We start from the raw sequence: 24,774 nt of genomic DNA, 5'->3' as shown, positions 1-24,774 counted from the left end.
ATTCTTCTCCCCACCCCGGGTCAGCTTCTCTACTTGATGTGGCTGCTTCTGTCTCTGTTACCCCTAAAGTTTTCTTAATGATCCCGGCAGCATCATGTATTGAGTACCTGCTGTGTGCCAGGCCCCGAGAAGCCAGGTAGCCAGGAGGGAGGATGGGGACAGGAAGGGCAGGCAGCAAATGCGGACGCCTTTCCAAGCCAGCGCGCTTGAGATTGAACGTGTGCCAGGAGGGGAGGGCGGAGCGTTGCAAGGGTTATTACTTGGTCCTTATATCTCTGCAATAAGAAAAGTTGTTTAAAAGCAAAAGTGAGACATGTGATTTTTGTAATGAAGAGACCAGATTCACTGCATAGACACTTGGATGATTTATAAGTCTTTAAACCCCAGTAGAGGAAAAGTTATTCCTTAATAATATCTTAGACATTCACTTTTATTTAAAGAATCTTGGTAGGAGACGAATTAGAAACTTCAGGTACTGTTTTTTCTTCTACCAGAGGGTTTGGTCAAATTATATTCCTGTCACTGGCGTTTTGGAGCTTGAGGACCACAGAACTGTTACAACATGAGTTTTTGGAGCCAATTTTGACCACAGCGAAGTGACTGTGAGGCTGAAGGTCGAGAGTATGATTGATTGGGTGATTAGAATTCCTTTTAAAACAAATTAGATGTGGCAGGTTTGCCACTGGTGAAAAGTACTGCAAGGAAATGAATCTCATCAGCAGATAAAATTTCTTGGATCATCAAAAAAGGGTTTAATGTTTAAAATATAAATACACACACATACACACGACCTGCATTGGAATCCCTGTTTGTGCTGTTTTTACCATGAGTGTCTAGCCTGGTTTTTCTGTTAAATAACATACAGGCACTAGATTGGGTATGTTTTTAATTTTTAGTTTAGTGGCTGGTACCCTAAATGTTAAATATATTGATCAGTGCAGTTTATCCACTTTCTGTGTTTGTCTTTATATTTGGGGTCTTCTAGGTGATTGGATTTGTGATCAGACATTTGTGTTTGGGATCCCTGGCTTCGAAGCAGGCCGAGGGGACAGGAGGGAAGCAAGGACCAGTGTTTGGGAAGGGAAGGGAGGAGTGAGGGACAAGCAAGGACATTCTTTAATGGAGAAGGGTATGTGTGAGAGGGGTGGCGGTGGTTGGTATCTGTTGTCTTGGAGAGAAGGGTGGGGTGGTGGTCCGTGGAGAACTAAGATTTCTCCGGGACTTCATACATTTCAGACACCAAGCTCTGCATTTTCATGTGTATCACATCCTCACAATAACCTTGGCATAGTAGGTATGGAAATTATTTGTAGTTTCAAAGAAAAAAAGGAGAGCAGGTGAGAAGATATCCAAAAAGAACTTCTAAAAGTAAAATAGTGATGGTGATGATGATTGTTAGAAAAGAACATTGCTTCAATGTAGCTGCCCTGGTGTTTTTTTTTTTTTTTTTTTTTTTTTGCGTTACGTGGGCCTCTCACTGTTGTGGCCTCTCCCGTTGCAGAGCACAGGCTTTGGACACGCAGGCTCAGTGGCCATGGCTCACGGCCCCAGCCGCTCCGCGGCATGTGGGATCTTCCCGGACCGGGGCATGAACCTGCGTCCCCTGCATCGGCAGGCGGACTCTCAACCACTGCGCCACCAGGGAAGCCCTGCCCTGGTGTTTTTATTCTAGTTTTCTGGTGGCGAGAATGTCGAGTAGGTAGGGTCAGAGAGGTTGAAGTTGGCTCTTAAGCTGGGTACATGAGGGCTAGTCGGGTCTCTGCTTTTGTATATGCTTGGAAATTTTCATAATAGAAGGACTTTTAAATGACGAAGCAAAGAAGTAGAATAGTCTGGATTGTGATAAAAGGTGAAAGAATATTTATGAATAGTAGGGAACATTTTTCCTTTCTTCCCCACTGTCAGACTTATATGATAGCATTAGCCTATGAACCTATCTTTGAGGCAAGATTATTAACAAACCATTTAGGAAATAGATGATAAAATCAGTTTTTTTTAGTTGTGGTCTTCTCAGCTTTATGTGTGAAGACTCTGCAGGAACCAGGTGGTCTCTTCATCTTTATCTGATTGCAGTGGAAGTTTTGTCCCAATAATAGAGCATTTATGCTGGAAGGAAGCCCAGGGCTGGAACTGTCTCATTGCAGAAGCTGTACAGCTCCAGGGGGCGGATCAGAATCTAGTCAGTGAGCATCTGTTTCTGCAGAACATGGTGGTGGAGCCTGGAGGGAGCTCCAAAGGTAGGACAATAAGAGAGTAGCTGTAGCTAGTGTTTACGGAGGGCTTCCCTGCCAGGTACTCTCTAAACACTTCACACATATCCAGTCCTTACAGCAACTCTAGGAGGTATAGGGACTAGGCTTTCTTATTTACTTTTATTCTTTTATTGTGGTAAAATATACAAAACATAAAAATTACTATCTGAACCTTTTAAAGTATACAGTTCACTGGCATTAAGTACATTCACATTGTTGGGTAAACCATCACCTGCCTCCATCTCAGAACTATTTCATTTTCCCAAACTGAAACTCTGTACCCATTAAACACTACTTCCCCATCCCCCTTCCCACAGCCCCTGGTAACCATCATTCTTTCGGTTTCCATGAGTCTGACTGCTCTAAGTACCTCATATACGTGAAATCATAGAATATTTTGTCTTTATATAACTGGCTTATTTCACTTGGTATAGTTATCTTCAAGGTTCATCCATGTTGAAGCCTGTGTCGGAATTTCCTTCCTTTTTAAGGTTGAATAATGTTTCATTGTATGTATGTACTACATTTTATCCGTTGTTCTGTTGATGGACACGGGCTGCTTCCACCTTTTGGCTGTTGTGAATATGCTGCTGTGAACATGGGTGTGCAAATATCTGTTCTAGTGTCTACTCACAGCTCTTTGGGGTAGAGTCCCAGAAGTGGAATCGCTGGATCTTATGGTAATTCTATGTTAAATATTTTTAGGAACTGCCAGACTGTTTTCTACAGCAGCTGCACCATTTTGCATTCCCATCAGCTGTGCACGAGGTTCCAGTTTCTGCAGATTGGAGGTAGGTCCTGTTCTTGTTTCAGTGTCACAGAGGAGGGAGAGAGGGGCGGGGAGGTTACATGCACTCACACAGCTCCTGTGCAGACCCGAATCTGAGCCCAGCAGTCCGACTCCAGAGCCTCTGATGTAAAGATAAGAGGAGGCACGGAGGCTCGGAGGTGTGGTCCAGGGCCCCGCGTGTGGGTTCAAGCCCGGGCCACCTGCCTTCACAGTTCATGTTGGTAAGCATATTAGATTCAGGGGTTGGTGTTTCTTTTTCCTTTTTTTTTTTTTGGACAAAAGTGCACTTTAAAAAAATCCACATTCTGTAGAAAGATATTATATGTTGAATATCTCTGTATGTCTTTCCCCTGCCTTTCTATATTTATGCTTTAAAATGTTCTGTTATTTAAAATATCTTTCAAGATGTATGCAATATGTTTGATTTTCTTTTTATTTGAGTTCTTGGGTCAAATTTTGCTTTTAAATGCTTTGAATAAATACGAATTGATTCTGCTGGAGTTTTGTATATATCTCTGCTCTACGTACCTCTGCCAGAAGTTTGCTTTCAAATAAAACCAAACAAAACTATCTAAGCCGAGCATAAATGGGGGGAGACCTGGAGAGTATCAGTGGTGAACACTGAGGACTTTTAAAAAATTCAGATAAAGTGAATTTTCCATCTTTATCAGTAGAGGAGCAACAGCAAGAAAGTGTGCCCATTTCTTGAATCCTCGTGTGTATTTTGCTAAGAGGGTTTGCATTGTCCCTCACAGAGGGGTCATGAGGGGCTTTGCGGCATCCTGCAAAGAGCGTGCTCCCCGGGGGACACTGGCTCAGCTGGGCCCGTGTGTCAGCTCATGTCCCAGCCCATCTCCGGAGCCCCTCACATTGCTGCCAGGGAGGTGCCCCCTGCAGATACAGACCGAGGGTCTCCTGGACCCTGCTCATCCCGGCAGGCCCTCTGGATGGGCGACCTTGTCTGTGCTGCGTTTTAAGGGGAGGGCTGTGTGTGCATGGCCCCGAGCCCCTCCTAAGGTAGAGGGTGAGTGGCTTGTACCATCCACCGTCATAGCTGGGTGTGAGATTTAGACAAAGGTCCCAGCGTATCAAGGGCCCACAGTCATGCTCAGATTGACTCTGCTCTGGACGGTATCTTTAGAATAATCCCTAATTCTGTGGTTCCCAACTTTGGCCGTGCACTGCAGGCCACCTCCAGAGATTCCCGTGTCACTGGCCTGGTGTATGCCTTGGCCACTGGGATTTTTAAAAAGCTTCACAGATGATTCTAAATGTATGGTCAAGGTATGGGATCATTGGTCTAATTCCTCTTGAGTACCTTGTTCTTTGGGCTGTAATTAAGAGTTTTCTCATCACAAAAGATACAGAAATGCCTTTTCTCAGGGTGTCCCTATTAGCAGGGATTGCTGGAAAATATTCCTCACACACACAGGGACTGTCTTCTGTTTTGTTTATTTGTGTTGGAAGATGATTTTCACGTCCTTATGGAGTACGTCTCTCTTCATGAGACTCAGCGCTGGTGTCTGTAGGGGACGGCTCTCGCTTACTCTGTGGAGACTTGAGTTCAGGAACTTGGAGGAAGGACAGGGATCCGCTCGCCTAGATTTCACTGCCGGCTCCCGGTCACTCTGCATTCCGAGGGCAGATTCATTCTGTAAACTGAAGACGCTTCTGTAGTTCCCGAAGTCTTCTTGTCCAGAGCCTCACCACCCCTGTGCATTTTAACCCTCGGCGTGGCATTACTTTGGGAAACGTGGCTGTGTGTTTGGCTGCACCACGTAGGCCCTCTGAGGGTTCCCCTGTTTAGAGGGATGCTTTGCCTCAGCTCCTCCTGGGCCCTCGGAGTTTCTTTAAAAAGTCAGTGACAGGGCTGGCATCATCCTCCCTGTGTGACTGTGGCTTTAAGATTATTTGGTTGAAAGTTCGTGAAAGTTTAGAGATGAGGTTTGAGGAAACAAGAGTTCTCCCTGCTTTGATTTCATTTTAGAAATGAATGTTTAGATGTAAAATTTTGAAACTTTGTCGTTGTTTCGTATTCTGTTTTTCTGTGAGAGCTCCATCAGTAGTTGAAGCAGAAAGGGTAGGGTGTATATGATCCATGGAATTGCTTAGAGACCTCACCTAAGGGCAGAAAATGGTTGGCTTACACCAGTAGCTGAGGACAACGGCTGCCTTACCCACCCCAAAGCCGTTTCAGATACAGGCAGAGCAGAGAAACGTACACCTGTGTGTTTGTACATGTAGGTATATGTAGTATAAGCGTGTAAAAATGTTACTCTGTGTTCATACGTAGCTGCTGATTCAGAGTGATGTAAAGGAGATTCTGTTAGGGACATCTGCCAGGGATCTTCCTTTGTTTTTTCAAAGAGAGGCATATTTGGGATTGACGTGCTTTCACGTTTAGGTAATTTCATGCTAGCTGTGGGCATTGGACTGGGAAGATAGCTTTCTTCTCACATTTGTGTAGATTTCTCCCCTTAGTCAATTACCTTGGTGACAGGTGTGTGTGGAGGTGGGCGGTAGGGCGAGGGCCCTGTTGGACAAGGGGACAGATTGCTGAGATCAAAAGCAAGGGCATCTGGTCATTGCTGCTGTCTTGGAAAATGAGGGCTGTGCTCCCCAGGAAGGAGGGACTTCAAGGGACTCTTGGGTCAGTTGGTGTGATTTTTCTAATCTCTACTCTTGTTTGCTTTCCCTGTCTCCTTCCCTCTAACTAGTCCCTGGTTGTTGACCTCCAGGGGCTGATTAGTTTTGTGTGTCACTAAGAAAAGGTCAAGGGTTATAGCAACAGGGCACTCCCTCTTCTGCCTTCACTTAGTTTTCAACATGCTGATGTTTAAAATGAAAGAGTCAGCAAGGTACCAGCAAATGCTCTTTAAAAATGTAACCCCTGTTTTGTGTAGGATGTTCTGCCGGCCCCTCCTCCTACCCCCACCCCACCTTCACCCCCCGCCTCGCGGGTTTTCAAAGCCAGCATCATTTCTAAGAGAAAAAGTTTAGAAATGGTTCCCTTTGATTAATGATAGGTTGTGTCATCTTCATATAGGAAATGTAGAGGCAAATATTAGAGTAGGGTGGGGAGGGGCTGCTAATACAGCTATAAAACAGTTGTGTTTTTGTAAAGCTAACAAGTGCTATTCTGGTTTTATTGAGACGGAGATAGATGGTTACAGTGACCTGCCTCCTCTGTGCCAGGCGTTCTCTGTTGAGAAAACCAGGATGAGTAAGACATGGTCCCTACCCTCTAAGGACTCACCAGGGAGCTCCCCGCGCCAGTTGACTTCTTATCTATGGACTCTTCCAAGTCATCGGTCACGCCCGTCTCCCTCATTTTCCACCTGCAGGTGCCAAGGCAGTCGTTGTCTCACATCCTGGTGCAATTCCTCTCTGGAGTTCGGTGCTGTCTTTTCACACCTGGTACTCCAAGCGGGGTCCTACGATGGCAGAGTTTCAGGTCCCCCGCCCCCCATCTGTGTTATAACAGGAACCCCAGGTGACAGAGGACTTGTGCATTCAAAATGTGTTAATATGCAGATTCCATTTGAGTCGGGCTGGGGGTGCCTGAGAGGCTGCATTTCGAATGATCTCCCACGTGATGCTGATGCTGGCACCAGAAAGGCTTCACTCTAAGAGCCTGCTTCCTCTCCCTTGGTGTCAGAGGGTAGCGGGGATGCTTGCTCATCTGATGACGTGGGCTAGCACAGGCAGCTCACCAAGCGATCTGGACGAAACACTCTCACAGGGAGTCAACGATGTAAAAAGTGCCTGCTTGCCATGTGCTAGACATGGCTCCCAGGCCCCTGCAGACACAGGGATCCACCTCCCAGTCATATGAGGTAGGCACTGCCATTGCCTCTGTTTCACAGATGGGGCGACTGCGGCACGGAGAGGTTCCATAGCTTGACCCAAGTTGCATTTCCTAACAAGTGAACGGCAGGGCTGTGAGCCCAGGCGGTGCGGCCTCAAGCGCCCACGCTGGCGTCAGGTTGTGGTGCAGAGAGGACAGCGTCTGGGTTTCGGTGGCGGGCGCTTCCAGGAGGCAAGTGGAGTCCAGGTGTGTGGTCAGCATAGGAGGCTGAGCGGCAGGGTGGGGCTGTGCAGGCCTTGTTGAGTGGGCAGGATTAGAGGGGGTGCAGAGGCAGGCGGGGCGCCGGTGGCTGGGGAGTGTGAGGGCACGTGGACTGACGAGCGTTACATGGCGTCACATGCTGGGGTCCTCACTTCGCTTAATTCTGACAGTGATGTGAGGGCGTAGGTGCACATTCTGTAGAAAAAGAAACTGCATTTAGAGAGATTAAGAAATTTTCCCAAGGTCAGCAGGGAGGAGGGTAACATAATTTGAATTTAAGTCAGTTTTGTCTAATTGCAAAATCTGTTTCTGAGACTTCTTTGCTCCGCTCCCTCCCTGGCAGGGACTCGGAGCAGAAATTGAGACACGGAGAGACCAGAGCTTGGTCACTGACCCTGCAGTGTAAAGAGGCCCTCGGCCGCAGGGGTGAGGGCAGGAATGCTGGAGCAGGGAAGCAGAGAACCTGCGAGACCCCTCAGTGCTGACAGTCCAGGCAGGCTGGAGCTCCTATATCTCCCTGCGCGGGACTGGTCCCCGGCTGGACACAGGGTGAACCTGCAGATGGGGTTAAGTGGCCCCAAGCTGAGATCAGTGTTCATCTGGATGAATGTTTGTTAGGCTGGACCACTCTTCCTGACCTGTGTCCTCCATCCCCATGTCAGCCCTGGAGAGGCAGCCCTGCCCTCGCCCGGGCGCCCATTTCTTAGACCCCCAAGGGGCAGCATCAGTGCTGCCGCTTCCTGTGTTTCACCAGAGGCGACGGGTGGTTTCTGCTCTCTCCCCTGATCTTTATGATGATGGCGTTTCTTGGTGCAGACATTCCTCGTTGCTCCAGATGTGAAAATCTGAGCTTACTTGCTTTAAATAAATTATCGAACAGCCCCGTGTGACCTGGTGAACAGATAACTGGTAAACTTACTTAGTTACTAAACAGTACTTAGTTAGTTAGTAACAGATACTTAGTTATCTGGTAAACAGATAACTAAGCTGCCAGCAAGTGTGGTGTGCCCCGGGGAATTCTTGGTCTTGGGATGCTGGTAATGGAGGGGATTGACTGGGGTTAGCAGATGGGCGCTGCTCTTACTTCCCTAATCACTGACAGGCGCACCACTGCCGGCTGGCTCTCTGTGGAGCTGCTCTGTGCACATGCCCCTGGCCCCCAGGCTGTGGAGGGCCCTGTCCCCTCCCCGCTGCGGAAGGTAGCGGCTGGGCTTTCTGATGTGGTCCTTTGCCTCTTCATCCTCACGGTCAAGGCCTGCGTTCATATTTCCAAAGATTATCTTTACATGGTAGAAGCATCAGTGCTGTATCACAAAAAGCTAGAAAACAGAACAGGAGAAAACACCCCCTTCACTGTCCTAAAACAATGATTATCAGTTTTTAATATTATCAGTTTTTTCTTCAATGATTTTTACATCGTTGTATCTGTTGTTTTGCATCTGCGTTTCCCCTTACTGCTACATGATCTTCATCATTACCGTTTTAATGGTTGCATTCTCTACCATTAATGGTTGTGATTCTGTACCATTAAGTAATTAACTCTGTTGTTGATGAGTATCTCGCTCCCAGCTTTTCACAGTTATTAATAACACCACAAGGTGTATCTTTGTGCATGTAGCTATTTCCATATTTTGAATTAGTTTCTTGTGATAGAGTCCCTAGTGGTATTACTAGGTCAAAGAGTATGAACAGTTTTATGGCTTCTAAAGCGTATTGCCAGATTGCTTTCCAGAGGAGTAGAACCAATTTACAATGCCATCACGAAGTCATTTGTTTCCCAGATGGCCAGCTAGGATTAGGGATGCAGCCTCTCACAGCAGGAGAGGAGGAGGTGTGTGTGTTTGTAAAACTTGCTGGTTCGTATGTGCACGGATTTAAGCCTCAGTGACACTGTGCATTGTTCTTCTTAGTAGGAATATACTAGATGTCAATGCCAGGATAAGTCATGCGGTTCAGAGTTTAATGTAGCAGTGTGGTAGACATGGAGTCAAGCAAGTATACATATTTCCTGTTTCCCTGGAATTTGAAAGTTTTAAAAAGTTGGCAAAGGTGAATCGGCAAGGGCTTTCACCACTGTGACGAGGGTCTGAGGGGCCCCCGGCTTTTCGGGAATATCTAATGGTTTGGAGGTGAAGGTGAGAGTCGAGGAGGTTAGGGGGACAGGCGGGAGGAGGGCATTGGAAGTGCCCGGGCATGTGCTCAGGAGCGAGCCTAACCTGGCAGCAAAATTAACCTCACCTGCTAACTACGGTCTTTAGGGTTCTGAGTGGAATGCTGTGTCGAGAAGGATTTTGAGGTCCCATCTAGGCTTCGTGGGAAAGGTACTGTGATTAATTAGCAGTTTGTTCTAGACCTTTGTCATTGCAATTTTCTTCAATTCTTTATATTTCTCTTTGGATTGTAAACATTAAATGCCTTTAAGTAGAGACTGGACCTTTTGAAGTCGTTCATTTTTATGTCCGTCCCCTAAAGTATCTAGCACGTGGTTTTGTATATTAGGATGTGAGTGATGGTTTTGTGCTTGCTGATAGAATGATGAATGAATGAGGGGAATTTATACTGTCTTCATGGTTCCAGGAGTTGTACTGAAGCCCTGTGGTCAGGTGACGGGTCCCACGTGTAGAACCGGCAGCAGATGCTCTCAGGGGTAAAGGAAGAGGAAATTTGAGCTGAGAAATTTAGGAAAGGTAATGCTGGAAAAGACCTCTGATTTATATATATATGTACACTTCCCAAGTCACCTGTCGGGACCTCCTTGTTCGACAGATGGAGAAGCGGAGCCCTTAAGGCTGAGTGTCTTCCCCACGGTCCCTCAGAGAGTGGATGGCAGCTGGGAGCTCAGACCTGGACCTTCTGGCTCCTGGCCCAGCATCCTTTACACTACGCTGTGTGTGGGGAACTTGGGGTGCTTGTTTTGCTACTTCCATGCCCCCATGCCCTCAACCGATGTATATTCGGAGTGTTCTTTGCTATATGTGCACATTTTTTTCTCCCTTGTGGCGGCATAGAAATGTATTTGGAGATTGTGACCTTGCTGCAACAGTCAGACTGGGGTCCAGAGCAGTAAAAGCCTAGAGATTTGTCTTGAGAGCCAGGCAATAGTGCAGGATCAAGACCCAGTTCCCTACCAGATTACAGCTGCACAGCATCTCCGAGTTTGAATATAAACGTTTTTTCATTTCAGGGGAAGAATGTTCAGTGTTAGTTGTGGTACATGATTTGAGTGTGTTTTTGCCACAATTGTGATTCTTACAAAACTCTCATTATGGTCCATATGCGCAGAGGAGAGGTTTACGGTCCTCCAGGGAGCATTAACTTTGGAATCTGACAGCAGAAGCCCTGCATGGGCTGTGCTGCTTCCCCCTGCTTCCTCTCCAGCGCCCCCCGCCCCCCCGCAAGAGGACAGGCACAGTGGTCATTGACATTCTGAAGCTCAGGGCTTTACTAGTGAGAAAGCACTCGTGGTGAACGTCAGAGCACGAGAATCATCAGCCCAGCACTTCCTTGACGCCGCGTGGTGTCCACCCTGGGACTTGAACAGAGTGTGGAAGCTGGAGCCTGCTCAGCCCTTGGCGGCTCCAGGCCCCTTGAAAGTGATGTCAACCTTGCAAGCTGCCCGTGGTCATAGCTACTGGGTAATCGGGTTTGGAATTCATCGGTATTTACATTTCAAGAGGGCTTTTCCTATGTTTCTGTAACTTTCCAGTCTAAACGTTTTTCCTTGATGTGACTGGATAGCTCTCTTCTGTGTGGTGCTGGAGTGTTTAAAACCGGCTCGGTGTGTAAACCGCTTTCTTCCTGGGAGAGCACAGGATAATCTGCTTAGGCCCACTTGTGGCCTAGCGGAGAGGATGACTTTCCTCCACATCCCCACGAAGCTAGCTCCGTCCTGCCTTCTGTGCAGTAGCTGCTAACGTGGCTATCATTCAGTGCAGAGCAGCTGGGAGAGACCGACTGACCTGCTGATGGCGTTCTGCTGTAACACGCTGAGGTTGGCACCTTTCACTTTGTCTGGTCTTGGCGGGATTAAAGTTGTTTTCAGGATAGGAACTAGAAGCTTATTCTCAAAAATTTAGACAATAAGGAAAAATTGAAAGATGAGAGAAAATTTATTCAAGTTCCCTCCACCTGAATGCAAACCATTCATAACGTTAAAATTTTTTCTTTCATTCCTTTCTCCTGTATAACTTTTTTGTGGTTCTAATTAGACTGTTTATGAAAGCTTTACCTTTTCCTTTTCCTTTTACTTAACATCTATATTTTTCCTCATCATTATAGAGCTACCTTTACAGAAGTTTCGTTTTTCATTGATAGGCCATTATTGGAATGTGTGCTCGTTCTGTCAGCATTGGGCCAGAGACTCGTCCTTTTCCATCCATGGGACTCTGGCTGCCCCGAGTGTTATTATTTTCAACAGAACAAGGGGTTTTCTCTAACTACAGGGCTTTCTTTCTCTTTTCACTTCTGTGTGTTAAGACGTACACATATGTATGCAACCCTGATAAATGTTACTAAGGAAAAAAAGACTTACACGGAGTTTTCTTTATTTGTAGATTGTGGTGTTGAACTCAGATCAACTTATTTCTAGCCTGTCCTCTTTAGATATATGAACCTCTTAAGACTGAGACCTTTTCAGCTTTTGACCATGCTGGCTTAGTCAGCTGAGGAGAGGACCATGTGCCTCTTTTTAAGCATGGGCGTGGAGGGTGAGTGAGAGCCTAAAGGTCTGTAGGTGATGGGCAACGGGGCCCGTGGTGGGGTTTGGCTGTCAAAAATGAGAGACAAAAGCCAGCCACAGACTGCGGTCTCCCATAATTGTAATGCATTTTTGATCCATATTGATGTAATATATCCATTGTGGCTCCATGTGATTCTCCCGCTGTAGGTTTCTTTGGGGGTAAAAGTCAGTTTAAGTAACTTTGCATGCATCATAGGATCTACTGAATGTTTTTGGGTTTTATGCAGTCCACATATATATTCATCCACAAACCAAATTTAGGCATGTAAAGCTCTTTGGCTTCTAATGAGCATTTTAGATGTGTGCAGTGTCTGAAGCTTGTAGAAAATTTAGAAACAAGCAAATAACTTGGGACCATCTTCTGGAAGCAACTCAGATTATGAGTGAAGCTGCAATCCTTCCAAGGGTGCCTTTTGAATTTAAAGCGTGGCAGTTTCTTTCATAGTATCCATTTACCCAGAAATTAAAGTATAACAATTCCAGTAAGTATGTCTTCTGGGCTTTGCTTACTATTAATCTATACTAAGTCTCATAACCTATATTTGTGGAGTATTTTTTTGTGTTTCAGATGAGCTTTCTGTACATTCTCACGTACGCTTCATAACGGCCCTGGGAAGCAGTGGACTGGGAGATGTCACTACTATCTGAGGACAATGTTGCCAACTCAGAAAAGATGTTAACAGAGGCGCAGAATATTAGAGCGACCCGGCAGAGAGAACCGAGGGAATATCGGCACTTAAAGATCGGGCACGTTTCTGTAGCTGCTGGGAATGTGCTCATTGAGGAGGGTTTTGAAAAGTTGGGTTATTCCCAGGGTGTGCTCCAAGGCGAGGGGCTCTTTCTTCCTGCCCCCTGTTCTGGGCTGTTACTTCTTGAAGAACCACCTCCCAGATTTTCAGGAGCACAGTGCTTACTGTTGATGTATCAATTTTAAAGGGGTCCAACCTGGACTTGAATAAAAAATTGGGTGCCCAGTGAGTGCTGGAGGCCAGTGTTGGGCAGTGAAATCACGGTCCCTTTCCTTAGGAGCTGCTTGGGATGCGTGGTCACCAGGAGGACATGTCCCTGCTCCCAGAGCCGTGGGTTAGGCAGGGGAAACCGAAGGTCAGCAGCAGACCCGGCGCCTGGTCTTTGGTGGTATAACAGGGGAAGGACAAGTTGCCATAGAGCACGAAGGCATGGCCTCTAACCCAGGTTTGAGGATTCTGGGTGGCGAGTGTGAGTGTGTGTTTGTGTGTTTGGCAGGTGGTGGTGCTGAAGACTGGCTCTCGCCCGCAGACGTTACGGCTCCACGGGTGCGGGGTCTGCTGCAGCACTGGGAATTGTAACGCTTCCCAGATCTCAATGGACAGCAGAATTTGTGAGCCTCCAAGCCTTATAATTATGCGAGGCATGTGGATTTTATCTGTAGAGACGTTTTTGGTATTAACGAGCCACCGAAGGACTTTGACCAGTAGAGTGACTTGATTAGACCTATACATTTGCAAGATCTTGCTGCTGGTTTTGGGGAAGATGGATTGGGGAGGCTAAGCCTGGGGGCAGTGAAGCCAGTTAGGGAGCCCCCGTAGATAATGGTGGCCTGATGGAGCGGGTGGCAGTAGAGATGGAAGGAGGTGGGTGGATCCCAGATGGAAGAGCTGGATTCAGCAGAGCTTGTGATGGGGGCGGGTGTGGGGCGGAGGAGGGTGACCAGTTGACTGAGGGGGGTGGGACTGGGGCGAGGAGGGATGATGTTGGGGAAGGAGTGGGTTGTTTCCGTGTTCAGTAGGGGTCGCCGGCCCCACCGGTTTCTCTTTCCAAGAAACAGCTCAGGAAAGTCCCTGGGCTGTTTGCTAAGCTCTGGCTTTGCTTGATAAACTGCCTGTAGTCTGACTTCTCCTCAGGTGGAGTCTCCTTATATCTTGTTTCACCTCACTCTGAGCGGGTACATGTTTTTCTTCTAATGATTAATCATCTTGCACATCTCATTTGCATAAGGGCTCAATTTCAGGGGCTTCTCCCCACACTTGTGATCAGTGGAGGTCCCGGTGGCATGGGGCTTACCCGTGGCTCAAGGGCATCCGAAGATCCGCAGCTCCCTTCTGTCAAGATGGAGCAATAGTTGGGGAAGAGTATAGATCTGTTACTCTTCCGTTTAGTTGAATTACAAATTTATATTACTTTGTCTAATTTGTATGTTATTTTTTCCTCCTCTACTATTTTTTTCTTATTCTTCCTTAACATTTTTCCTTTTTTCTTCATTCTTTTGCTTTTTAATTAACGAGTCCACAGAGCCCCTCCAGCCTGCAGAGGCTATTCCTCAAAGTCCAGAGCATGAGGCCTTGAATCACACCAATATCCTGAAACTGTTCGAGGTGGTTGAGACCCAGGAGACACTCTTCCTGGTCATGGGGTACATCACCGGAGGAGAGATGTTTGACTCCGTGCTGGACCCCGGCCACCTGGAAGAGAAAGAGGCCTCGGCAGATTCCTCCAGGTGGTGTCCGCTGGGCAGGACTGGTGTGCAGCCACCGGGGGGCGCTGTCCACAGGCCCTAAAGCCTCAGAACCTGCTTTAGGACGTTGACCTGCACAAGAGAGACGGCAGACTGTGGCTTCAGCAGTGCGTTCACCGTCATCAGCAGGCTGAATGCCTTCTTTTCTCTTTCATTCCAGGTATATTCTTTATTACAGCACACAAACAAACATCTGTTTTCTGTTCTTCTCTTCACTCTCTGTTAATTTTACAGTGTTTCTAATCAGTGATGACAAGGACTGTTTTCCCAATAGGATCAGAGACCCAAGACTTACGTTACTGGGAAAGACCTTAGAGACTCCCCTTGTTTACAGACTCACAGAAGTTACTCCCAGCTAGTTGGTGAGAGAATTGGGATTCAGCGCTGAGGCCAGCTGAGTGCCTTCCGTGGCATCCCCCTTGTTATGCCTGGAGGTCCTCCACAGACGTTATCATGGCCCCTCAGTGGTCACCCGGTCCCTGCCTTTTAAGGGAAGGGATTCAGAGGGCTGCGTGAGCAGGTATTGAGCAGAATATACGACTTGTTTTTCTTGGTGTTCATAGAGAGTGAAAACCTGCTTGATCAATTCCTGACCCTGAACCCCAGTGAGAGGCATGTTAGAGGGAATCATGAGGGACCCATGGATACACAGGGCCCCGAGGAGGGACTGGAACCCCCCGACTACTGGAGGACCCGGCAGACTGAGTCAGTGCTGTGCCTGGGCTACACGTGGGAATCGGTCCAGGACGCACTGATGGGCTTGAGCGTGACGAAGTGATGACCACCTGTCTGCTCCTGGGCTACAGGACACCCCAGCTGGAGGGCTGCACCGTCCCCATGAAGCCCCGCCCTCAGCCGACCCAACCACAGCTGCAGTCCTTCCCCGGCCTGTGAGCTTGTGCCCTAAACCTCGGGCTCCACAGCCTCCCGGGCTCAGGGCTGTGGCCTCTGGTTGGTGACACTGTGTCTCTCGAGTGGCCAGTTCGGTCGTGGGAGAGATGAGACAACCAGCCACGGTGGGCAGCACTTTTCAGAGTTCCTTGTGAATTAACTTGTCTGCAGTCCCCTGAGTCCTTCTCTGCACAAGCAGGACAGGGCCCCAAGCACAAATTCTACCTGAAAACCTGAAAGAGAAATGGAGCTGTCCAGAGTGCTGGAATCGCTGAGCGTGACGGAGCCCTGTTCAGCTCAGGGGACAGTGCCCTGCAGGCCTGGGGTGCTCTAGCGCCCCAGGAGTCACAGCATTAGGGGGAGCCTGATCCAGATCTAACAGGAGGGCGGTGGCTCAGGGCAGCCTCCCTGCTCCTCTCTGCTCCTTACGAGCTGGAGGGCAGACATGGAGTGATGCCTTCGGCCTGAGCTGTCTGTTTAAAAGTCACTTGTTAAAGTGGAAGAGCCCCTTTCCCCTGGCCAGTCCTTTCCTATTTTGTACAAGTTAATTTATCCAAGCCGTTAATATTTTGACTCCTGAGGGAATATTAGGAGCTGGGTACGTAAATATGGATGATAAATATTTGTTAAACAAATGTATTTATTTGGCAGCTACTATGTGCTTGGATGGTGCTAGAGCTAGAAAGCTGATAAGATATACTGCTTGTCCTCCAGGAGCAGTAATTAGTTGGAGATTCATTCGCAAGTATTTATTACGTGCCCAGCACCCAGCAAGTAATAAAGAAGCGTCTCTTTACTTTGGTGCATGGTGCAGATAAGTGAAGAGGCTGGGCCCTGAACCCGGCCTGGGGGTTTGGGAGGTTGCGGGGAGTGGAGGGAAGGTGAGGCTTCCTAAAGGAAGTGAGGATTGAGTGCGTGGGTGGGTGGAAGTGAGCTGGCTGAGGAAGGACGGGATAGCAGGGACCTTCGGAGACCCGGCCCTGACAGAGCAGAATGTACATGTCAGGAGTGCATTTGGCAGTGAGCTGTGTGTGTGGTGAAAACAGTATTCTGTTCATCTGGAAAGGTAGGGTGGACGAGGTAAGTTCTGGGCTGCTGGGGTCCAGCAGAGGCACACGGCAGGTCCACGTGCCTTCCTGGGTTGCCCGGAACATAGACATTAACTGAGAAGATTTCAGATGCATGAACTCAGTGCTTTCCATAGATGTTCTGTAGGACACAAGGTGCTGGGATATTAATAAGTGCCACGTGATAAATAGGTCCTAGGGTCCAGTTGGTTCAGAAAAGGCAAGAGATTAGAGTCCACTCTGTGTCCCTTTGTCTGTGCATGTCCCAGCAAACATTTATTTACCAAACAGTGCTTTTCTGTGTCCATGTCAGTTACCTTTCTCCCCTTTGACACTCCAGACCACTACCCCTGACACCCTCTTTTGTCTTTAGCTGAAGGTGGCATTTAAGCTGAGCGCTTCAGCCATTTTGGTGAGTTACTCAGGTTTCCTGGGTCTCTCCCATGTTACGTGTTCTTAAACTTTTTTTTTCCTGTTAATCTGTTTCATGTCAATTTAATTCTTAGACCAGCCAGAAGAACCTAGAAGGGTAGAGGAAATTTCTTCCTTCCCAACACAGTATAGTTCAGGTACTGCTATGGAACTAGGATATAATAGTGACCAAAACAAACAAAAGGGTTTACAATCTGGTGGGTCAGACAGATGTCCATCAGATAATCACGTAAGTAGATATAAATTTAATTGGAAAATGATCTGGTAAAACAATTCATGTTTTAAGGCACGACAAGAAACATTTAAACAGGTTTTTTTTTCTCTGCCCATTGTTTGGGCCTCCTCCCTCCCCTCTGGTGTGCCTCACGTGTCTGCAGTGTGCATTAACCAGACTCCCACCCCAATGGCAGAAATGCCTGCTCAGCCATAAAGATAATTTTTCTTCTCCTGGTGCCAGCCATGTAACTCCTTAGAAGATAACATTCATTTCTCAATCCTGTATGGGGTCACGATGACCCATGCCTTGTACTTGGACATATCTTTGGTGAACTTTATGTACAATGCAAAGTATCACTTCCCTTAAAGATAACAACTGGTATAGAACAGGCTGGGTCAATTGACCTGGGGATATACTGGGCTGAACCTACTGGAAGTTCTTAGCTTAAGTACTTATGACCTTATTACTGTCGTTAGTTGTATTACCTGTATTCTGCCCATTTTACTAGATTATTGGCTTTGCGTTGTCAAATGTGTGACTTAGTCTCCCATAAAAATAATGATGACTAGGCGACTTCAAACGATTGACTAAGTATGTAGTTCTATAGGATCGATGATTGTAGTACTAGTTAAGTCAATCTAGAGCTGACTTAATGTATAGGTTAGGATGTGCTTAGATTAAACGCAAATACTATACCATTTTATATAAGGGCCTTGAACATCTGGATTTTGATATTCATGGGGGCCCTGGAACCAGTCCCCAGCACATACTGTGGGACAACTTTATTTACTATGGAGGTACCGATGAAATACTCATAAAGATAGAATAGGGCATACAATTAATTGTCATAAGACGTGAAAATTCTAGAAGTTTTTCCTGCAATCTGTAATATTTTCCCTCTCAAGAAAGGTTTATTTTTTCCCCCTTTAGCTTCTATTATTTTAAAGATCCCCTGGGTCATTTAAACTGATGCAGTTCTGATGGACAGAATGATGTTACATGCAGCCTGTCTTTCATGCCGTCTTGCGATTGCCCTGCTTTGCCCAAGAGAGACACCAAGGTTTGGCCTTATGAAGATGGGGCTATTTTTCCATTATGACTTAAGAGTTGCTCCAAAGACCTGCTCCTGCTTTCCTTATACTCCGAATTATACAAGTAGTAAGTCATACTTTTCAGTCATATAATTTTCATTATGAGTTTCTGTTATGATATAAATATTTAGGGTGGAAAGCAGCTGTCGTCCAGAATCTCACCTGGGTTTCGGGTTTACTGCCAGCTACCTGGGAGGACAGAGCTGAATGACCAGTTTGGTGAAGGGCTCATTACTGCTGGGCCTCAGGGAAGAGCTGGTAGGAAGCTGGCCTCACCGAGGACTTTCCGCGCTGCCCCTTGTTCTGCAGTGACAGCAGCTCCTGCTGTACAGTCCTGTAAATGTATTCATAAAAGAGCGAGGATGACGCATATACAGTTTACCTGCTTGAAACTGACTGACGTTACCTCTGGGATTTATTCTTTCTACCAATTAATTTATAACCTATTCCACCTTTCTCTTCCCTTAGCTGCCAGTCACTGCTCTTTTCAGGGATAATTGCAAGGAAGAAGAGACTGTGATTTTCTATCAGTGTGTTTGTCACCATTTCATTCTGCTATTATGTGAAAATGTGGATCCTCCCACCTCTCAACCATCATTTCTTCCCTTTCTCAGTTCTTGTTCTGTTCCTTGTAAGTTTTTTGAACATGTCGGTGAAGGAACATTTGAATCATTTTGGTGAGATGAATTTCCTTCTGCCAACGTCTGAAGAGCACACTTTCCGGGACCCAAAGCATAGGTATATGAACAACTCTGTACACACAGTGTTGGAGAAAATGTAGCTGTTTACCCTAACACTTCAATGAAATGAACGACAGAGTCCAGCCTTCCCTCTGCCTTTCTGGGCTTGGCTGGCGGCCCCTGGGATGCTGTCCCATGTCTGGGAAGGTGTGCACTGAGGTTACGGGTTCAGTGGAAGGAATGTCAACTGGCTGTCCACCGAGAACACATCCTGTGTTTCCTTGTCACTTCCCCGCCTCCTTAGATTGTCATGTTGAGAGACAAGCCGTCTTGCTGCGGGAGGGCGTTTGTTAGCAGCACTGCAAACGTCTGCATCCCTGTACGTCGATGTAGCTCATAGGCGCAGAGCTCGAGAAGTTTGAGCATTTATCAGAAATGGCTTTCACCTTTCTTAGTACTCCTTTTTAGTTTGTTTATTCCTTTTAGGTTAACAAAGAATGTGTTGCTTGGATGCTTCAGAGACACATTAGCATATCAGGTCCTCCTGGACATCTCATCCCCTCGTAAGCTGGCAGCTCTGGTAGATGTTTGAATTTTCCCCCCTGTGTCAAAGGGGAGAGGAATTGCTGACATCTACTGTGTGCCCGAGTGCTTGAAGCAACTCTGTTTCCAGCTTTTATATCACCACTAAGGAAATTGCTAGAGTCATGCATTGTTAATTTTGCTCCCTGATGCTAAGTGCACCTGATGGTTCCGCTGAGCGCTGCCCCCTCTGCCATCCAGCGGCAGACCCCAGCCGCTCTGCCTACCTCCCTGGACAGGGGCGCTCAGCTGTGTCCTCCCTCCAAGCTCCAGCAGGACGAGGGTCACTCAGTTGCTGAAGAGCAGGGCCATGGGCATTTCTGTTTGTTTATCATAGGGCACACGACCTTCGTGCAGCTCAAGCAACAGGTTCTGAAAAACTAGTGTCACAACTATTTTGCATACATTTTCAGGTTACCTATGGAAAAAAAAATGTCCACTTGTTGAGGAAGGTGCCTCTCACGATTTATGCTTTGTGATAAAATATTTCAAAAATTCCAAAATGTTTTCCTTATTAAGCACCATGAGAAAGATGAAAGGCAGATGACCAAATATTTCTAATATGTGCAGTATATGTGATGGATGAATTAGTTATAAAACAATCATCGCTCTAGTGGTAAAATGTCAAGAATTGCCAGTTTAAAAAAAGAAGTCCAAGGTTTAATAAACATATGAAGACATTATAAACATCACTAGTAATCAGTGAAGTGAATATAAAAGCATACATTTTAAAGCATCAGATTGGTGGAGGTGAAAAAACAATCCTCAGTGTCAGGGAGGAACTGGAAGTGTGACTTCTTTTTTATCATAGGGATTTTTTTTTTTTTTTTTTTTTTTTGGGCGGTACGCAGGCCTCTCACTGTTGTGGCCTCTCCCATTGCGGAGCACAGGGTCCGGACACGCAGGCTCAGCGGCCATGGCTCACGGGCCCAGCCGGTCCGCGGCATGTGGGATCCTCCTGGACCGGGGCATGAACCCGTGTCCCCTGCATCAGCAGGCGGGCTCTCAACCACTGCGCCACCAGGGAAGCCCAGGTATGCTTTTTTAAGTATTATGACAACTTAGAAGATGCACATTCTTTTTTGACATGATGGTTACCTTTGTCCAGAATTGCTAAGTACGGCATTATTTATGTCACGTGACCATCAGTGGGGAGCTTACTGGGCCCAGTCCCTCTGAGCTCCAACTCACTGCATCCAGGGCTTACACGTAGCCCCAGGGGAAGCCCAAGTTGCTGTGCTGGTGACTGAAACGACATTTATTCTGGACAGAACGATCACAGATTCTAGAGCAGGGGCCCTGACATGTTGTCAGAAGGAACGCTTTTCATTTCCTTCCATCAAATCATGAACATCGGCACAGGGCCGTCCTGGCCAATGGCCTCATAAACAAGTTGATAGAAGGTAACTCTTTTGCAGTTTGATGTAGACCAGCTGGTACAGTATGTTTAAGTTTCTGTAGGATGCCGATTTCCAAAATCAGTCATGTACTCTGCCTTATTCAGTTTCTCCCAACATTAGAGTGATGTTCCAAAATTATGAACATCTAGAATGAACTCACCTGTGTCTCTAAATGGACTGTAATTGCTGTCCTGCCGTGGTTGAGGTGCTTGTGAGCTGTTTTTAGTCATAACGTTTGTGATACCAAATACATTTTCTTCTTCCAAATTTCTGGACACCAGCTGGGTGTCCTACAATTAAATTAAATTCTGTACTGACTACCTGGCGTTAGCTCAAACCCTGTAGGTGAAGGGCTAAGTCCCACCAGACTTCCCCTCCTTCAGATGCTTGTCACGATCTGGGTCTCCACCTGTACCTTTCACCGACCAGCTGTAAATCTTTGGTTTCCATAACCCCCCCTCCTCAGGTTCAACTATTTGCTAGGTTGGCTCACAGAACTCAGAAAGTGCTTTACTCAGTATTACGGGTTTATGATGGAAGATATAACTCAGGAACAGCCAAATGGAAGAGCTGCGTAGGAGAACTTGTGGAAAGGGGGCAGGGTGGTAGAGTGGGACCTCTCCACCCTCCCAACACTGCGATGTGCTCACCACCCGTGTGCGCTCTGAACTCCATAATTTAGAGATTATTATGGAGGTTTTATCATGCAGGCATGATTACAACAAGTACAGGGATATTGTGGATTAGAAAAAAAATCAGAAACGTGGCATCAAAGAAATTTCATGTTCATTAACAAATCTCTTTGGATTATGTCTCCAGGCTCCCCCAGAGATATCTTCATTCATTAACTCTGATGGGGTCGTTAGATTTGAATAGTAAGAACGTGTGAGCATGTGAACATATATACGTTGTAACTTCTGAACGATTGTACAGATGTTAGCATTATTAGGTCAATACTGTTCGCTGATCATCTTATTAAAGACTGTCGAATATTTTTGGGACCATCATTTCTTATGAACTCTGAAGTTTTGAGGTATCTACCTCAGTCAGCCATCTTTGGATAAAAGATTTAATTTTCTCTTTTGTATTGTTTACTTGATTTAATTGTGGTGGTCTGCATTTTAATGTCTCCTCTTTCAAAGTGTGTTTATTAGACGGATGCGTTGTAGTCTTAAAGTGCTTTGTACGTAGATACTCAGAATGAGAGGTTAACCGGAGCCCATGTTTCACATCTTCTGGGAGCATTTAAATGGCTCTGCTTTCACCATGTCCAGCCTGCCCTGCTGAACCTGTTTTACTTCTCAGGATTCACTGATCACAGAAAAGGGCTCAAAAAATAGTGCCGTCCTGGTGGCTGGGATTTCCTCTTATCTGACCCTGAAGGTTAACTTGACGGACGTTCATCTCTATGTTACTTTGGCATCTTAGGTCCAGGAGTGGAAGGTCAGATACAAGGATGTATGTAAGGGAGAGCTGGGGGTTAGCTGCCCCACTCCCACATTGGTTGTTACTGGGTCACAGTAGGGTTGGGTCTAAAGGAAGTGTGAGATCAATATGGACAGAAATAGACCACAAAACAAGGTGTGGAGAATATTCCCTGTGGTCCAGGCGAATATCAGAACATTGGCTGCTTCTCAGGGCGGGTTCTACCTCTGTTCCTGGTCTTAAAGGGGGCATTACTCTGAACCCATTGTCCATTGTTACCAGTGTAATTTGTGGTCTCAGAACTTGTGTGAGGATGTATGTGTGGTTCAGTGAAAGTCATGTACAATTTCTTCAGACCTTATGTGCCAGCTATTCGGCAAATGACTTTAAATACATTATTTCATTTAGTTTTCACAGAAACTGTGAAATGGGTATTCTTCACCCCCATTTTTCAGACAAGAAACTAAAGTCCTGAGAGGTAACATGATTTGTCAGGCTCCAGGTTAGGTTTGCAAAGTACTGGAGCCAGGAATCAAACCCAGGACTGCGTCACTCTGGTGACCGACGGACCCTGGGCGCCTACTGTGTGGAGAGCCCTGGGCAGACACCAGAAATGCACAGAAAACTAAGCTGCCTCGACGTCAAGAAAGGTGACACATTGTCCTCATCGGAATGCTAAGGAGGTGCCAGAGTGACTTAATTAAAAGCACTGCATAAATGCATGACATTATACCAGGTTGGCAGTGGTTTCCTGCCAATATATGAAGTGCTAAGAATCAATGGGAAGAAGTATGTGGTTATAAAACAGCAATGAGCAGAGCATAGAAAGGCTAATGGAAAGTGTGGAATGTTAGAAAACCTGCAGATTTATTTATGTGAAGTTTGGAAGATGCTACTCTAGCAGTTTCTGGCTGGTTTTGATGATTGATGATGTACCTAAAGTAGCTGAGCTACTCAGATTAACCAACAGTGCTTTATCCAAAAGCATGCTCTCAGAGAACCTTACTTTCATGCACCTGAAGGGCACGCAGCTGTGTTACATTGGGTATAAGATGCTTTAGGGTCAGAGAGGAAATGCAAACAGAGGCAGTCTTACGTGGTTTCAACACCATTTATCAGTGTTCTGCCTGTGCGAGCGTGCCTGAGCTCATAAAGTGTGAAGGGCAAGGGTGTGTCAGTGCTCACAGGGGAAGATGGTTCCAACTAGGACAAGGGGTTAAAACCACAGTGGTTCAGTAATAAGGAATATAGGAGAGCAGATACTAGATTTGCTTTTATTCAGCAAAGTGAATAATTCTGAGTTGACTCAGTTCTCAGGTTTATAGGCCACATCAAGAATGCTGTACTAACATTGAGTTTCTGATGTGATTTTTAAAATTTAATTCAAAATACCTGGGGGTTTTCTGTTGTGGTTTTTTTTGGTTTTTTTGGTATTAGTAACTTGTAAAATGTACCATTCTACTTTTTTAATTGTCTAGGCATTTTCTTTCACCAAGTACTTTTTTGTTCTGTTTTGATGGAATTCTGTCAGTGAAATTAAAGGAAACTAAACCATGTGCTTGGGAAGAGTCAATATTTAAGTGATGCTATGTATTTTGATTTTACTTGAAACAGGTGGGAAGGGAGAAGAAAGAAATTTGTGCATAGAGCTCACCCATTGTGTGCCAGGCACCCTCTTAGACGCCATGTGTATGCATATTGATATATTTATATGTCTATGGAAAGTTACCTCACTTTGCATCGCGTTTATAACCGTTTTGCAGAAGACAGCATCGTGTTTTCAAGGGATTAACTGACTTGCTGGTTAAGACAGGTTTAGGATTTGAACCCAGGACTTTTCCTTTCAAAGCTCTTATTTTTGTTGGTGTTTGCTGCTGTCTCCGTTTTGAAAAGACTGAATTGCAGTTATCAGAAGATTACAGAACACAGAGTGGTGAAGTTGTAGTGTTGCTTCCGATCTACGTGTTTTGAGCAACACGATCATATTTAGATGTTTTCAGGAGGGCCCTAGAGTGAGTCTAGAAAATGTGTGAGGAGAGTTCTGCCTTGCTAGGTTTTGAGCCTCTTTTCAAGGATATGATCACCTAGAGTGGAGGAAGGTGCCTTTCTGAATTGCTGGTCTCTGCTTACAATTGAGTTTTAGAAATTTTTATTGGCAGCTGTTACTTGTGAAACCGTGCTGTTTGGCGGCCGTTTTGCTTCACTTGTCTGACTGGCCCCTTGGCATTTTGAGCCATGCCCAGCGAGCTGTCAGACCAGCAGCACACCACCTAAGTGTCTGTTGTGACTTTGAACTCTGCCTTCGCTCATCTGGTCTGTGCACCATCTGCTGTGTCTTCCCTAATCCTTTCTGGCTCTCTAGACTTCACGCATCCATCACTGACTATCCGCCCGGGCCCTCACCTCTCCCGTAGACGCGTCCCCCATCATTCTCTGCGTTGGCTGCTCCTCCTCCTCTCGCACGTCTGTGGGATTCTCTGGCTGTCCTCTAGTTAATCATACGCTCCTTTATAAATGTATTTCTCTGTGTCACTGTGAATACCGCAGAGCTCTAGCTTCATATATTTTAAACTCTTGGATGTCATGGATAGTGATTTGAACAACAGTATTTTAGGACTTAAAAAAAAAACTCCTTGCAAAGTATTT

At 46.2% G+C, this 24,774-nt stretch overlaps 1 protein-coding gene across 1 annotated transcript in view; it reads left to right on the top strand.

The window, feature by feature from the left end:
* The first annotated feature begins 2,962 nt into the window (after positions 1-2,962).
* FARS2 (phenylalanyl-tRNA synthetase 2, mitochondrial) overlaps positions 2,963-24,774 on the top strand; it is a 354,930-nt gene continuing 333,118 nt past the window's right edge. The window contains exon 1 of the mRNA XM_024738907.1: positions 2,963-3,043. The gene's annotated coding sequence lies outside the window, so the exon portion shown is untranslated. The remainder of the gene's footprint in view (positions 3,044-24,774) is intronic.

This window comes from Neophocaena asiaeorientalis, unplaced genomic scaffold, assembly GCF_003031525.2.
Source record: "Neophocaena asiaeorientalis asiaeorientalis breed wild unplaced genomic scaffold, Neophocaena_asiaeorientalis_V1.1 scaffold307, whole genome shotgun sequence".
Classification (NCBI taxonomy): Eukaryota; Metazoa; Chordata; class Mammalia; order Artiodactyla; family Phocoenidae; genus Neophocaena; species Neophocaena asiaeorientalis.
The sequence above is the reverse complement of the archived record's forward strand: the minus strand, read 5'-3'. Positions and strand labels throughout refer to the sequence as shown.